This window comes from Coturnix japonica, chromosome 5, assembly GCF_054131305.1.
Source record: "Coturnix japonica strain WE chromosome 5, WE-NBRP24, whole genome shotgun sequence".
Taxonomy (NCBI): Eukaryota; Metazoa; Chordata; class Aves; order Galliformes; family Phasianidae; genus Coturnix; species Coturnix japonica.
This window is the reverse complement of record NC_140667.1, coordinates 16,476,876-16,494,971: the sequence shown is the minus strand read 5'-3', so window position 1 is coordinate 16,494,971 and position 18,096 is coordinate 16,476,876.

The window sequence follows — 18,096 nt, the reverse complement described above, 5'->3', positions numbered from 1 at the left end:
AGGAGATATTCAACATAGTAAAAAAAAAAAAAATCCTCTCTTGCTTTCTCACGTTGAAAGTATATAATAGTCCAGCAGACATGGACAGAGAAATATAATTGTTTATAAAAATCTGGGACAATTCCCACTGAGAGCTCAGAGCTTGTCATAGGGTTAATCTGCCAAACTACTTTTGTTAAGATCTTCACCGCCCCCAGCAGTGGCACCCACCAAGGGAGCACTGCTGTCAGCTTGCCACAAGCAGTTCACCTCCTGGCCCCCATCCAGGATCTGCTGCAGAGCACCAAAGGCTGTTTCAATGGATTTTAAATTGGTCCCCACACTCCTTTGAATTACAGAGGTGGTGGTGGTAAAGCATTGGGAGATACCAGATGAAAAATAAAGACAACATAAATGGGTGTTAGATATCCAGCGAGCCCCCAGAGCCTCAATGTTTCTTGAATGGCACAGCATGGCTCTGGATCAAATCCTTCCCTTATCCTTACTGCTTATTAAAAAACCTTTGGACAGCACAAACCCACACCACACAAGCATCATCATCTTGGAAAGGGCTAGCTGGCATTTACAAAAACCAGGCCCAAAACATGGTAGCAGTGAAGCCCTGGAAATGCATGCAGTGCTGTGGTCAAGTCAGTATCTGGCCAAGCTTAGTTTACCGGTGCAGACATAGCCACTATATTCTAATTCAGCAGGATTCAGGACACACTAATTGGCTCCTTACAAGTCCTAAATGCTACAACAGTGCTTCAGCAAGAGTGTGGAAGTGCTGGGATAAATGCAGGCTGTGACCTGCACTATTAGCTTCTGATCATTTCAGAGAAGGGGAGATCAAGTGGACAGAAATAGGTCCACTATTTTTATACAGATTAATACAAACTGCCAGCTTCCTCTGAATAACAAAAAGAAGGACCCTGGGCAAGTGACAGAAGCTTTGGGTTTTGTCATCACATCTAAGAGAACAATTGTCTCTTTCTCCCCTTATTCATCAGGGAGTCCGGACACTTTGCTTTCTCAGCAGTTTGATGAAACAATGGCACGAACAAGAACAAATATTCTGCTACACATTCCAGGTATTACAAATTTGGGGTCAATAGATGATTTGCAGAGAAAAAAAATTTAGGGCACTTCATGAAAGCAGACCCTTCCATTTCCAGTGATCCTCATCTGCATCTGCTGCTGTTTACATAACTGGGGAAAAGAGTCAGAAATGCCTTATGTAGAAAAACAAGCAGAGACATTTAGTATCGAACAGAGATGATTACACTGCAGATTTGACTATTGCATGGACTTTACACCTACTCCTCTCCTCTCTGATGCAAGAGGATTTTTTGCAGTGTTTTAATTCACAGAGGCTGAAAGCCAAGAAAAACACAAAAGAAAACGTCAGTAGTTATAGTTAAGAAACACATCTTGTTCTTGTCTTCCAATGGCATCAGATTGCTTTCTAGACAACTGCAGACACTTTCTTTTCCCTACAAGTGCCTATATGTTTTTGGTTTTTTTTTTTTTTCAGTGGCTCCATCTTCTACAGTATACTTAGGGAGACTTCAAAGGTTTCAAAACAGTTTGAATCATAGAAAGGCTTGGACTGAGAAGGGACCTCAAAGACCACCTAATTCCAACACCCTTGCTGTGGACAGAGTTGAAAGCATTACATTGAGCACTAGCTCAGGCTACCCAGGGCCCCAACCTAGCCTTGAATACCTCCAAGGATAGGGCATCCAAACTTCTGTGGGCAGAATGTACCAGCACCTCACTCATTATTTACTCTGTGAAAACTTTCCCTGACACCTAGTTTTTGTGCCCTGCTATCTGGGACAACGAACCTAGCCAACCAGAAGCAGCAAAGAAATTTTGCCTCTCTGAATGTGTCAAACAAGATCTAGAACCATGCAAACATACAGGCTCATCCCAAGGAAAAAGGAAGTGAAGATGAGTTGTAGCCATGACCGAAGAAATTTATTCTTTCACTGCCTATTTGAACCTCTGGATCAGGCACAATAGTTTAATTGACTTTCATAAATCAAAAAATAAATAAATACAACTCTGATCAGAAGGTGCATAAAATGACCTTGTGTCCTTCTTCCTTAGGAGAAGGTGGAGAAATGCTATCAGTTTAGGACAGATGGTTTTCACCTGGGCAAAAATGACAGAATATGCATCTCAGTTGACATTCCATTAACTACAATTTAGAAATTCCTCCTTAGCCTTATGAATTTTTTAATGCAAGTAAAGTTTACCTTGCTAATTGGTTCGCTAAGTAACACATCATTGTTATTAAAAGGAGAAATGAAAACTTGCTGACCTAACATCCATGGCTGTGATTATTCTTGTCAATTATTTTACGTTTCGAAAGCCAAACAAATGTTGTATATAAAAACTAAATACTACACTTGGCATATCTTCAAATTAGCTGTCTCACCATGCTTACAGCAAGCAAATTAAATGTCCTGAATAAGCATTAATCATCATAATAGGCTAATTATTGTCAGTTAGGTATCAAATAACACAGCTATTATACCTTGCAAAGTTTTTTGGGGAAAAAAAAAAGTTCATAAAATTCTAGCTACCTAAAAGCTACAAAAAGAAATAAATATTAGAATGTTACCATTTGTAAATGCACACGTACATTATTTTGACTAGTTTGAGTATTACTTTGGTTTTCTAACATATAAAGACCTACTTTTACTCAAGTAAATGATATTTAATCTGAAACCCGTCTTCTTTTCAGGGTACACCTACATCTTTTCTGTTTTCTTTGACCATACACGACTGCCAAAATACAGTTACCTACTTGGTTACCTAAGCTTTTCTGCTTCATAACATTCAGTCTATAACACAGAGCTAAAGGAGCATGAAATAAAAAAACGTGTTATCTCCACAGAAAATTCTAGAGGTAAGTAAAGGAACAGTAAGCAAAGTATTGATTGGCAAACAGTTATTTCCAGAAGGTAACATCACTTACCAACCCACCACTGCCATTTAAGCACCCAGGATACCACAGACATTTCTGAGCACATCTCTGTAGAAACTCCAGTTCAATGCTCTTTCCACTGACACCAGAAACTTTTAGGACAACAACTGTTTCATAGGATGCAGTTGTCATTTCTGTTTAAATTTATCTCCATCATACAATCATATAACTGTCTGTGTCAGAATACCTATTTTTCCAAGAAGATAGACTATGTAATATGAAACAATAAAAGCCTAAGCATGTCTTCCCTCATAATTTGCTGCCAATCTTTGTCCCCAAGTGCTCTTTGCCACACTGTTGTGCTTGCTGTCCAGTGACTAAGAATGACATTGAATGTGGCCAGAATCAGTTCCTGCAGAATACCTTTGGAAATGGTCAATGCAGAGGGGGCTCTCCACTGACAGCTGCTATTTGGCACCTGACAGTGAGCCCATTCATAGTTCATTTGCTTCATATGGCAGGGACAAGCAAAGCACTAGTGTTCCTCTTCATACATATAAGGTATCTAAAGTTTCTTGAGCCCTGAATACTCTTTGTCTATACAGTTTATTCATTAGACTTTTAATCACATGAAGACACTGGAAGCATCTTCGACGAAGTCTTTTCATCACAAACATATGTTGACAGCCATTAACCAGGTTTCCACCTTTTAATTCCATGTACTGAATTCACTATCAACCTTTCCATTTGCTCACCTGCAATCAATTGTGAGCTGAATACTCTGCACAAATCAAAATTTACAGTTCCACAATCTGCTACAGTATTAACACCCCATGTTTTAAACTATGTGCAAAAAAAAAAAGATCACATGCTCTAACAAAAACGTAGGTAGACCAGAGATCATCTCAGCTACATCCCTTAGGACTCCTGCACCGAGGTCACTTAATGCTGCTTGAACTACTACTACCACAAAAAAAAAAAAAAAAAACACCAAAAAAACACTTTATTTTTAAAACACTATTTCTAAGTAAACTATTAAAGGGTTTTGAAGTTGCTCATTGCTTTGAGATGGTATTTGGACACAATACCATGCTACCTTCCTTCCCAGTGCAGCAAAAGTATTTACTAGGTCATCTCTGGCAGGTGTTTTTACTTGTTGGTGAGAATTTTTCTTTCTAGTATGAGGAGTTTTGAAGTTTCCATCTATTAAACAATTACTGGGATGTGGGGTCTTTTTTTTTTCAATAAACTAAATATGCCCTAAAATCTGTTGTCTTTGATCCTGTCAGCTTCCTTTTTCAATTTTTATACTCTATTACTTCTAGTTTATAGGAACTTAAGTAGAGATACCAATTGATAAATAAGGATATATATAGCATAATAATCATTTAGTCCAAGTGTGACCTCTATCTGTCTCCAATACAAAACAGAACTTCTGGCTTTTTCAGTCTCAGATAATCTTAAAATAACTCTCAATTTTAATTCCCAATTTTCTGCTTGTGATTTTCAATTTCTACCGCTTCTCAGTGCAGCTTTGCCATTCTCTCCAGATTAAGATGTTCCAGTTTAGAGTACCCTGACAGGGAAATAAGATAAGGCTAAGATACAACTATTTTGTTCTTTTATGGGAAGGCAGCACTTCAGCACAGAGCTCTGTGAACCACCAGAGGTGATGACCGAGCAAGTATTTTGGCATTGATTCAGGACACTTGTGAGCACTGCTCCTCTGTGAGCTTGGGTATATTTCCACCTCCAGTATGACTGAAATGTAGGGAACATTAACATTCAAACACTACCTTGCTACAAATAGAGGCTACTGGCCTACCTAATTTTTAAGGATGATAAGACCAAGGAAGGCACACTTCCATAACACTTTCTTGTCTTGCCACCAGCTACTGTGAGTTTGCCTGGTGATAACAGTCTGAAGAGGAAGACAACTAATAATAACAACTCTTAAGAAAAAAGAAAAAAAAAAAAAAAAAAAAAAAGGAAAAGTAAATAAATCTGCTTAACTAATGGATGTTACATCCAGCCTTCCAGATGAAGATTCTACTTTTGTTTGTTAATATAACCCTATTTGAGTGCAAATAACTCTCTTGAACAAGTTGTTGTAAGAAGATACTCAAGAAAAACACAGCTGAGGGCTAAGCTTTCTCCTTCTCAGCTACACAGACAATTTTTGATAATAAAATATTTTTAGTTCATCTTAGATCAAAAGTCAGTTGTTGCTGAATAACTGTGCTAAATAACACACTGCAAAAACCCTCTAAGAAATGAGTAGGTATAGTGTCATTGTTTCTGGAACAAATGTGAAATTGAATGCAGCAGGTAGCATCATAGATTTTTCTATATGGATAGGAAATAGAGCCAAGAGGACTGCAGATTATCTTTCCATAAAAGAAGTTGTCCTTTTGTCCTGCGTTGCTGTGTGCACTCATGCAATCTCCTGGAAGTGGCAAACCTCAAGTATTTTAATACTTAATCAAAGCTTCTCTTTTGCAAAATATATTTAACTACAGAGAATCTGTTAAGCAGATAACAGCTGAAGAGATCCTAAATACATCATGCTCACACACTTCACAAGAAATAGGAGATATGAGTCTTTAGAGTCAGAAATATCAACATTACTTCTCCTATTTGTTAAACTGGTTAGAAAAAGTCATGGAAAACCTGACAGAGTTTTTAAAAGACCAATGCAAGCACAAAATTATAGGCAGTATCTAAAATAGAACTGTTACAACTAGCCGTTTAGTAAGAGGTTGTGTTTTAAATTCTGCAGTCTGTTATGCAATGCACGCTGGAAGAATAGCTTCATACTTGGGCAGATAAAGTGCTTTGATAAGATGGACATATCCCCTGATTTGTCAAGTATTATATGTGTTCAAGTAGTGAAATAGACTCCAGCTGTGCTTAGTACCTCCTGGGTGATATAAAATAGTAAGTATTCATTATGACCTTTAGTCAGCAGCTTAATGGTAATACTAATGGACCTGCAATAAAATTTAGCTGACATACTGCTTAAGAATATTCTTCGGCTATTTTGTGGCATTAAGTTGGCATATGTAACTACATTTAAACTCTAGATTAAATAATGCATTTTCAATTAAGAATAAATCACACAGTTAAAAGAATTTGGGTAGATTTTGATGTGACAGAAATACCTGTTCACAAAGAACACTTTCCAGCTAAACACTAGCATTTAAATTTTTGCAAACAGGGGCAGATGTTTCAGACACCAAAGGTTGACATGAATACTACTGTTAATCTAAATGGCAGACGATGAGAAATCTTGGTTTACAGACGCAGTCAGATACAAGAAACAATGTGAACTTTCTAACAATCTCTACAGAAGGAAGGTCAGGCTGCTGTATTCCATCTTAGCAAATAACATTCCAGAAGAACCAAACCTTTTCTAGAAGTGAAATATCTACCTTGCAACTGCCCACATCCATGGTGCAATTCAGCAGTGATTTTGTTATCAGAGAGCCTACAGTCTTACTTAGGCCTGCTTTCCTTAATCATCCTTAAAGTAGTGTTTCCTGGACAACTGACCATGGCTTTTCGTAGAATACACTGGGCATAATTCCATAGTCCAATTGAAGAAATTCCTAACACTTCAACTACAAAGAAAGCATTATATGCCTGGCCTTCTTCAAATGTTACCTCTCCCTGTCACCATAACCTTAAGAAAACTTAAGATTTCTTATTATTTGCTCCTCTCTTTCTCTCAAACTTTTCTTATGTCGGGGTGATTTACACTGTGTTATCTTGTGTTTGGTTCACCTTCAAATCTGCCTCCCTGCTTAACCACATTTTAAAAAATCTCATAGAAATGGTCTTCTAAAGATGTTTAATTCTCTGTCCCAGCTCCTGGGTAATGTATGAAAGAACTTTCCTTCTGTAATGTTGAAGTTCAGAGGTTTCCGGTTCTGAGATGAATATTTCTGTAAAATGACAGATGTGGACTGATCCGGTATGGCTGCACTACCCACCTAAAGACCAGAGTTAAAGAGATTTTTTACAGCCTGAGGATAGCTTTCTGCAGAGAAGCTGAATAAATTATTGAAATTGTAGTCTCTACATAACCATGGATATGAAAGCAACAATAATTTACTTTTAGAAGGCTGAGTGGAAAAATACATTTTCTTCCAACTTCCTATTTTACCCTAGGAATTTATTTTTATTAATATGGTACAAAACCCTATTCATTCCTTCCAAATTTTCACATAAGCCTTTCTTGCAATGTTTTATCTGCATATTATTATTTTAGGGACAAAAGTATCTTTCAGTATAACGTTGTGTATCTGTTATCCTTCTAGCACCAGCCTCCATTCTTCCTTTTGATAGCACACAGCCAACGCTGGCACTGTATTAAATCTAGACTAAGACAAGCCCCCAGCAAATGTTGCTTTGCTTCATTTTTATACTGTATGATACAAATACATCTTTTTCTCCTACCAAACACAATTTCAGAAGTGTTTCAAAAGAGCCGATAAATGTAATTTGGATACAGCTCACAATTTTACACCTGACTTCTGTGGATCTGGTTTGTCTTCTACGCCCATTTGTAAAGTATAATTTTAAAAGGCTTACATTCACAAACATCCCAATAAAGCCATCAATGCTGGTTTTCTCTCCTATATCTCCAATCTGTTTGCCCATGTACAGGAAAAATGCAATTGGGGCACAAAGCCACTTTGTCTGCATATATTGAGAGGCTAAAAGTTATCTGATTGGAGAAGACTCAAGAAAAGGCGAGTCAGAAGAACACTGATTTGGAGGGCCGCAAGGGAACAATGCTGAAAGACGATGTGTTTTTCTATAGTTTTGCCTACGAGAGCAGGACAAGCAAATACACCCAGGTAACAAAAATAATAGAATATTTTCCAGGATGAATTTTTAGAACTGCTGAAAACAAGGCTAACTTTATTCCCACACAGGTCTGACACCAACTTCCATAACAGTAGACTAACTTCAAGTGCTTTTTAAAAACCCTGTGTAATGTATCCCAGCTTTAACAGAAACACAAAAGAAACAATGGCTTGTTGAGGCAGTTTCACAACTCTGAGGATATGCAACTGAACATTATTTACATTTGGAGACTGAGGGAGAAGGTGATAGCAGGCAACTTGCAAAATCAGGGCTGCAGTGGTTCTAGCAGAGTTCAGATGTGCCAAGAGATCGAGAGCAGACAACTGACTGTTGTCCTCCTTAGTCCCCTATAGGCTGTTTTGCTTTCTCTGCGGCAGAAGAGAATGAAGCATTCCCATAGCAGCCACCCATTGACAGGAACCCGCTTACCAGTAGAGTATTAGGCTCTTAGTAGAAATATATTTCCTCTTGGCAAGCACAGGACATGATACACATGCTACTATAATGTGATTTGTGTCATATGACAGATAAACAGCACTAAACAATATCATTTCCATAGCTCGTATATGGAGCATCAACTGTAGTTTCCAAATCCGAGACTACAAAACAAAAGTTGCATTTAAACTGAAATTCTCAGAAACTATGATACAACCTAGAAACATCCAAGCCAGCAGTAGAAGAAGCAAGTTCACCCCAGCAGCAAGAAACTCAATTGACTTTGAAGAGAAAAGACCACCATCACACACACCCAAACAAGAGAGATCCTGTGTTGAGACACAGATGGAGTTGCAGAAAGAAGAGATCCTGGAGGCTTCACTGATGCTAGAAAGGCTCCATCTCCAGGTAGCCATCATACAGGCACCACTATACCTTCAATTACACATGCTGATGCTCAAAGTACAATGTTACAGTTTATTGCTATTCTTTATTTCTCCCCCAAATAAGGCATTTCAGACTGAATGCTGTTTTTACAGGTGGCTGGTCAGCCAGCACGCTGCGGAAAGGCTGGAGCACAAGCCTGATTGTAACCTTGCTCCTCAGTACTACATCCTCAGCACAGGCCAGATGGGGTTTTGCCTTCCTAAGCATATGCAAAGCTGGGAAACAGACCATAAGCATCTATGTCTTTGATAAGCACCTGTAATAATACAGATGCATTCCAGTGAAAACAAGGTTACATGCAGGACCTCTGCTAAACACAACAGTGCAAACTGTCTCTGCTAAGAGTAAATTACTCAGATCACACACTTCCCACCACAGTCTCTTTTGAGAAACACCCACGTACAGTATTGCTTTGAATTGTTTTCTCTTTTTCCAGATCAGCAGCTAGAAACTCTCCCATTTTCTGTGCTTTCAAAGTTTTCCTTTTCTGCCAAAAGAAGGCATTACCACCTATTCTGTAAACTAATTAACTATCCCTTTTAGCTATAATTTCTCTTCATATAAAACATTTGTAAAAGGTCTGTTTTTCCCCATGCCCTTTTCTCTCTGCTGGCTCTTCATTATGACCATGCCTAATTGTGATGAGCTGTCCACCATTTACTCTGCAGGATTGTATAGAGCTTTGTAATGTGCCTGCCACTGATGTACTTACAATTGGAAGCAGTTAACTCTTTAGTCCTGCTTCCTTGTTCAAAACAATGAACTGCATGAGGAACTAGCGCTTAGCCTTAATTAAAGATTTTTAAAAGTCTCAGTTTTAAGCCTGAGTTCTCTAAATTGAGCATTTGTCAAAGGCCCAGTCACAGCTCCAAATAGAGAGGGGGGAAATCCTACAGAGGAGAAGAATGGGACAGTTAGAGTGAAAGTTTTTCTCAATCACCGTCTTAAGCATGCAGTGTGTATTGGATCTATTAGGTCTGCCTTATCCATACAAACCCGCTGATCTCTCTTTCTAAGCACTGCTAATAAACACTTAGTTTACTGATATTCACGTTTTCTTTCCTGAAGAGAATTTAACTCAACTGTTAAAATAAAAGGAGGAATGTTGATATGAAACTAACTCCTCTTTCTGCACTGGGAATTCCAGCATTTAAGCTGGAATTAAACCCAGCACAATACATGAGTATATCAAGACAAATAACCTCACTCTCCCTCTCTCTCATTTCTCTTTCCAGAGTCAGGAGACATTACCAGTTTCTGCAGTTCCACAGTTATTCTCCCCAGCACGCAGCCAAATTCCACCTGTAGCTCCTTTGCACTCCTATTTCAGGGAAAATCCCCTCAATTGCACAAGGGTGGTTCTAAAGATTTGCATATTCAACTATCTGAATGCTTTTATTGCTCTTTTATAAACTATGATCATCTCTAGAGTTGACATATATTAACGATTATGCCTCTTGACCAGCTTTGCACTGGACAAAGGATGAATGATTGTTTTCTCTAGGAAAAACAGAACTTTTTACAAGTGTTGCATACCTTCACAGACACCTTTCTGAGCAAAAGCGCTTATCGTATACAGTATCTTGATATTGACTATATGTCCAAAATGGATCCATTTAAAACTCACATCCACCTGGATCTGTCACTTGCATGCAGTGCTGCCAACCAGTTCTTTGAGCATCTTCTTGTCTTAACACATTTATTTTTGCTAAGTATCTGTACAGGATGAAAGAACGTAGCTTCAGAAGGCATTTACAAAATAGGCTACAAGCAAAGACAAAAGTTCAAAAGGACTTAATTTACAATGATATCTAACCTGTGGAAGAACTGCTGAAAAACAGGAGCTTTACTCCAATCTGAGCTGCAAGCAGGACCACATTCCTTTGCCACAGATCATATTTTATCCAAACAAACCAACCAAAATAAACTTAGTTGTGCAATGTTTGTTTTCTAACACTTCTTAGATTAAGATCGTAAATCATTATTTTATCACTGTGCTTACTTTAAAAAGATTGTGTCCATTTTTACTCAAAGAAAAGCAACTCCTTCTCAAAAAAGCATCTGGATCCTGGGCTGTAAGATGTCCAGAACTGCTAAATCACAGGCATTTTAAAGTTATCTGCCTTAAAATCACAGTTGTGAGGGTTTTTTTGTTCCTTTTCAAATGCAGTCTTCAAACTTGGGAGCGTACTGTTGATGTTCAAGACCTGGCTTACAAGTAGGTAAGAGCAGCAGGCAGAAGAGCAGAACAGCACATGAACTAAACATCAAACTACACTTATTCCAACTCCCCTGAAGGAACCAGGAGAGAACAGTAGTGCAGTGTACCAGAAGCTTAAGTGCTTTTAAACGTTACACAAGGAATTGTTTTATAAAAAGTTACGATGCGAGGCTCCCCCATTTACATCTGCCCCTCAATGTATTTGCTTATTCTGTTGTAACTGCTGTCAGTAATGCCAGGAACTACGGTTACAATTATTCCTGCATGTCAGCACAGCCTGCTGTCATGGGAATTACAACAAAACGGGGCAGTAAAAGCTCTTCTCTCACAGCTACATTTTGTTACTCTAGTAGCTGAGGGACCTTGAGCAGAAGGACTTCCTAATACAATGGCTCAGGAGTGTTTATTGCACTCCCACCTCTTTACTCACATGCAGAGTGACCCCCACAAAATGAAAGCTTGTATACAGCCACTGACTGCATCTGCCTGTCTTTGGCTGCTCCTGTCCCCCCAGTGTGGCTAAAATACGCAGTAAACACCATGCCAAATACAAGCAGAAACACTGTTACAAGTTTCAAGTCTAACTTCGATGTTATATCTTAGGACAATTCCCTTAGCAGATTTTTTTCCCCTTATCTTCTCTAATTTCTTCCTGCAACTCTGAACACCCATCCACCATTTGCTCACTGAACATAATTAGCCCTCAATTATCACCAGTTAGGTTTCCACCTGTCCCTTTGCACCTCCCTGAAGAAAATCATGGCAGTACTGGCACAATCAACTGACATACTCAAGCTGCCACCCCACCAGCAGGGAGCCAGTCCCCTGGCAGGAAAGTCAGTATTTTGCTCTTGGGTGCTAAAATCTCAATGAGCATTTTAAACACACAAGTAACCATCGTATATGGCTTGCACCACATCTACTGAGAAAAAACAAGCCATTGCTAATTCCTTTTGAAAATATACCACACATATTTACCACACATGGGAAAAACTACCAGCTTCCTCCTTGTCAGATACAGACCCTCAGAAGAGAAAACAACTGCATGGCCATTCAAAGCCCTGCAAACCTTTCGTAGCACTGCTTCCTCTCCTTCCTGCCTGGTCACCTCAGTTTCTGCCCTAGAGAAAGTCAACTTTTTCTTCAGAACAGAAGCAGAACGTGCTCCCCTGTGCTCAATTACAGATCAGCTTGTTAACATTTCTCAACTGATACCTAAGAAGAGTAAGCAGCCCATCAGCTGTTTTCCAGTTTCCAAGGGTCAGCTATTTACTTTCTATTCTCTTTCCTTGATAGGCAAGGGCACAGTTTCCTAGTTTGGGTCATTTAAGCTCTCTGCATTTTATTTTTGCCTCCTTAGTAATTTCTCTTTCTTCCTTCTTTCATCTAGGAGAAAGAATGCTAGAAACTGCTCTAGCCTGAACAATGTTCTGGTAGACAACATACAACATTTACGCACTTGCCAAGCAAACAAAAGAACAAACCCCTAATTTTCAGCCAGTGAAATGGGTTTAATTCTAGCTAACAGAAAGCTATGTATTTCCATCCTTTACATTTTGGAGACAGACTGCACTAAATAAAAGGAAGGGGACTGTTATGGAAATAGCAATTGCTCTTGATTTGTGTAGAAGTATACATCTCACATTCTGAGCTATAAGATGTGCTGCATTACCCCCCGGCAAAGCAGTACTTACAGAAAAGATGAACAGAATGCACATCTGCATCAGGAAACTGCATACATCACATTCATTTCACAATGAAGTCTTTTATTAATAATATCTTTATAACTCCCATAATTTCCCATATGTTCCAATCACAGCTGTGACAGCCCAAGAAAACCAAAGTTTCCTATACAATTCTCACTGATAGGGCCTGCTGCTCAGTCTTATTGTTATTAGAATAATTTGCTCCCAAGTTCTGAAATGAACTCTGTGCCCAAGTAATTAAAGCTCTTAAAGTTTCTAGTCCTTTGTTTAAAGAATTCGTCCTTGTGCTCTCTATGCCCCATCAGCTACCTAATTAGCAGAGCCTTTGCGTGATTAAAAATTCTCACAGAGATTCTGCTGGATATTTGCCTCTCTTAATGAGTGTTTGTGGACAGCTGGGAGCGGGAGCTAGTTCCCTCCTCCCAGGACCTCCAATGAATTCTGCAGACCTCTGTCAGGGCCCAGGAGTGAAAGCTGTCATTTTAGTAATGTGGATGAAAATTGGTCAAAAGCACTGCGGTCCTTGAGGAATGAAAGGCCTTGAAATATAAATGAAGATGAATATTCATATTTGGTTCAATAAGTGCCAACTATTAATATACATGTCTGTCAGTAAGAAAAGTCAGAACTTATTCAATTGTGCCTGGCATAATTTGGCTCCTAATTCACAATTATCCTCCTATTCTTTGCACTACATTGCAGTTAATTTTTTCAGTTAAAAACTGAAAATGAAAAGGAAAAGGAAAGCATTGCTATTTCGACAAAAGTATTCTTTTCTATCTTTCTTTTAAGAATCACCTGTAGCTTTTTTCAGAGATGATTTCAACTATCTTGCTCTAATTTTTCATATCTTTTTCTCTTTCAATATCACATTTTAAAATAGCCCAATCTTATACTTCTGGAAGCACACCAACTTTCTTTGGAAATTTTCATTAAATCCCCCATAGCCCCCTCCCTACCTTACTTACTTGAATTCCAACCCAGCTTGAATTTCAGATCTGTTAGGACTTTTAGGGATCAGTTTTAAAGAACCAGAAAATTAGATTGAAATATCAGAGTGGTTTGGTGAAAGGAGGTTGCTGTTTTGAGTGAGGTTTTCCTTGTTTTGTTTTTTAGATCTGATGGCAGTGTTGTGGGTTTTGTTCATTCTTGTTTTAGTTGTCTTTTTATTTATTTATTTTTAAGTGGGGTATGTTTGGATACAGGAGGAATGTTTAAAGATACCACTGAAAGTCATCCTGCTTTACTATCAGCAATAGACTGTTGATTTCTGAAATGGAAGATCAGGACTACAGAGAGATCTTGGTAGTATTCAAAGCTAGATAACCCAGCTTCATGTGACAGTGATTTCTTATACAATGACATTTGAGAAATTACAGCTCAGTAACTTTCCTAATCAATATATTCTTATTTACCACTTTGCCCCAAAGCCCATTTGCACCAGAGCCTACACACGAGATACAGCAGAAATCACCTAGCTCTTAGAAAAAATAAGACTGGAGAAAACACAGCAAAGTTGGATTATTGTTTGGTTTATGAAGATTATTTGATAAAACTGAAATTTCTACATGAGGAGGAAATGCAAATAAAACTGAAATGTATTTTAGATATCTGAACTAGAATCCATGGGAGAAGGGGGGGGAAGCAATGAAGAGAGCATTAATTTCTTTTAGCACAGTATTACAGTATCACAAATCAAAACAGAAACTTCAAGATGAAACAACCACGAAACCTGCTGCATCACCAAAAGGATACACAGAGGCCACAGGCTGATTTAATTTGGCTTTATGTTGGAAACCTAACAGGCCCAAATCCTGCAGAGACATGATTTTCTAAATGACAGAGGAACACTTATTGTTTCAAATTTAACTTGGTCAGGTTCCTGCTGACTTTTAATGAGAGTTCACCCAAGTAAGGCATAGGTGGGAATCAGTGAGACTGTAGCCTAAGGAAACAGCAGCTTGAACGGATGATGTGAAACACCAGGCTTGCTGTGGAATGAAAACCTCAGGTAAGAGGAGAAGAGGTCCTGGGCATTTAAACGCAAGTGACCAGAGTCTTCGCTCATTTATAAAAGTCCCGGTCTATTAACATCAAGGTGGAATGTTTGCGAAGCCTGCAAGTTAAACAGCTTTCTCTTCAAAGCTTTCAGGTTAGAGAACTTTTCTTCCTTAGCAGTCCTATCCACATGTCACAGGGTTTTGTTGTTTTGGTTTTTTTTTTCATTTGAGTCAATAGGAAATTATCATTCATTCTGCTTTCTATGTGTAGATTTGTTTCAGTAGAGAATGGTGATCAGCCGTTTTGAAAAATGGAAGAAGTAAGTTAGGACAGGTGTGGGTACACATTAGCAAGGCAATTAGGTTTGGAAATATTAATTTATCATTTGTAATAGGGTCATGGATTACAGATCTATATTCATGATATACCTATTATCTCAGAGGTTCCAGTTCAAAGGATCTAAAAGAAAGAGCATTTTGTTTTGCATGTTTTCAGACCACCTGCCAAAAGCTGAACTTTTCTGGGACTGGAATTGAAAAGCCATGACTCCGTTTCTGTTGCATGATATTCCAAACAGAAGCCACGTGCTGGACGCTAGTCCAAAATTTAAGTAGAGCAGACTGAAATACAGTGAGCATTTTAGGCTACTGTTTCATGAAGTCCATGTTGACATGCATGTCTGCCCATACATAACTCACAAGCCTAGAGACAACATCAGGTCATTTTTCACAATCCTTCTGAGTTTATTGGCTTTTCTGGGGATTTAATATCCAGTCTGCACCAGGAGAAGGTGCCATTTGTGTTGCTATCATTACTGTTTTGGTTTTTTTTTTTACCCTCCAATGAAGTGAACACTAAAATAACAACAATAGTGATAATAATAATAGGGGAAAGTCAGTTTAGAATATAACAGACCGAAAATATTTGCAAGGGTATCCACCCCCCTTATTTTCTGTGATTTCATGTAGCACATTACCAGAAACTCGAATATAGTAATTGCCATAGCAGAAGACCAAAGGTCAACTAATTCTGTCTCATTTGCAGAAATTAGCAGCATACAGGTGCTGTAGTAGACAGTTCACTAATCATGTATGCAACTACCAAATAATCCACCCCTTTATTTCCACAACTTTCTGTGCAGTTATGCCCATTTTAAAAATATATATATCTACCTGTGATAATACAGAAATCAGTAGACAAAAAGTAAATCAATCAGCTAAGTAAAAGGCATGAAAGAAATATAATGTTTTAATTCAATGCTTGGCAAAGGCTCTTCCGAATGAGCAGACTTGGTAACACACTCAAGGATACTAACTACTGGCTCTGCCATACTGAGAAGATGTAAACTCCCAAGCCAGTAAACCCTGAGGAGGGCAGCCATCTCCTGTCTGTGATGTGGGCTCTGGCTGCAAAAGCACCCCAGATGCACACTCAGTCCTAAGCATACACATGAGTTTAGAATGGTTAGCGTAGCAAAAGCAGGAAAAGAACATTGAAGGCTGCAAGAATCAGCCTCATGGCCAATATTATGGAGGCATTTGGTTGCCCTGCACTCCTCCCAGGTACTTGTTCCAAAAGATACTATGAGATCCTAAAAAAGAATGGTGCTCACATTTAAAACATCGGCGAAGTGATTACCATCTATTCTGCATACTTAAAGTTAGACTTTAGAAATCAGTCTGTTCATTTATCTTGCTTTTGAAGTCTTTTTTGTTGTCGTTGTTTTGTGGGGATACAATGAAAAAAAAAATCAAGGAAAAAAGGCGTTTGATATTTTTCTTAGAGTTTTTTTTTTTTTTAAACTATTCTGAACACAGCAGTATTAGGTTCAGAAATTGTATTATGAGCCACATGTGCTACAGTAGATGAAAGTCTGGTCTCAAATCAGTATGGATATCTTGGGGGGATCATTACAGGAAATCGGTACAGAAGAAATCTCTTAAGGAGGGATTTGAATTGAGACAAGGAGATCATTTGACACACAAAGCATTGGGGGAACAGGGGACTGTGAGAATGAGAGCAAGGGAAGGATAAACAGGAGGTAGCCTTCTTTCACATAATAAAACCATCACACGTAGGAAAGAGACTATCTGTGACTAGATACTGTCACAAAAATGCACTGAAATTTGCCATAACTGCAAAGTCAATAAGATGCTCTTAATCTTTCAATAAACAATTTATTTTTAAAAGTTATTTTGCAGCTATTGAAGCTCCTGGGGTGGGGAAGTAAATGCATTTTAAATGTGCTGTAGAGTATGCAGTATCACAGGCTTACGTTTCATTTTATCAGATGTATGGTTTAGTCATTTGAACTCTGCATTAGAAGCCAAAATTCCTCCAACTCTTAACACTGACTCCTTTTCTGGCATTCAACAAATCATTTAAAGATAGATTCCAATAGCCCTTCTCATTCAGAAGGGCAGTTACTATGCAAGGCAGAAGACAGGAAAGCAAAATTCACCCCTCAAATCAGACTGCTTCTGTAACCAATGTAAAATACTGTTTCTTGCCAGGTAGTTAAGAGAATGAATTATTGCAGTTAATATTGGAAAGAGCTTTTAATCTGAGGGATACTAAATTGAGCGGGGAAAAAGTTTTAGCTAAAAGAAGGACTTTTCAAGCTTTAAGATAAAAGTCCTGAAGGAAATTAATGTAATAAAAACTGTTTTGTAAACACGTTACTTTTCTTTGATTTCTCCTATTACATTCCTTACTTCATCAATATAGAATAACTACAAAGAAAGGATCAAAGAAGAAAGCAATAACAGCAAAACTACAAATATTTTCAGGTGTCAAATGCCCAAAAACTCATAGCATTAAACTACAATTTTTCATTAGACATTCACTTTTAAGAATACTGCAGAACACACCAGACTCAAATAGTTGCTCAGACCAGAAATCACTCAGGGAAGACAGCACTGCAAGTTCCCATTCTCTGGCTTGATCTCATTTCTGCCACTTTGACGTCTCAACAACAGCAAGGAAGGTATGGGGAGGTCATTCCAGCAATTGACTTGTTCATCAATTATTACTAACCCTACTCAACGACACTACAACACTTGCATATATTTTCATTATACAACTTGGCTTAAAACATACCTAACTGACCAACTTGGAGATAGCATTGTACTATGCAGAAACCTACATTAAAGACCCAGCATCAGTCTCTTGCTTCAGTGGTGACTTCAGTCTGATTTAATAGAGAATGCAGACATCATTAGAAAATTTTATTCCTCCTCCTCACTCCATTCAATACTAATCCCTTCTGACAGGCCTTGCACAGGACTTGGAAGGTATACACAACTAACATCAGTTCAAAATACATTTATCCAAGTAGCATACTTTAAGAAGAAAAATGAGGATACATAGTGTCATAGAAGCGTTAAGGATGGAAAAGACCTCTAAGATAAAATGTAACTGTCAAACTATCACCATCATGCCCACTAAAGGGCGTTCCTCTGTGCCAAATCTACATGTCTCTTGGACACCTCCAAAGACAG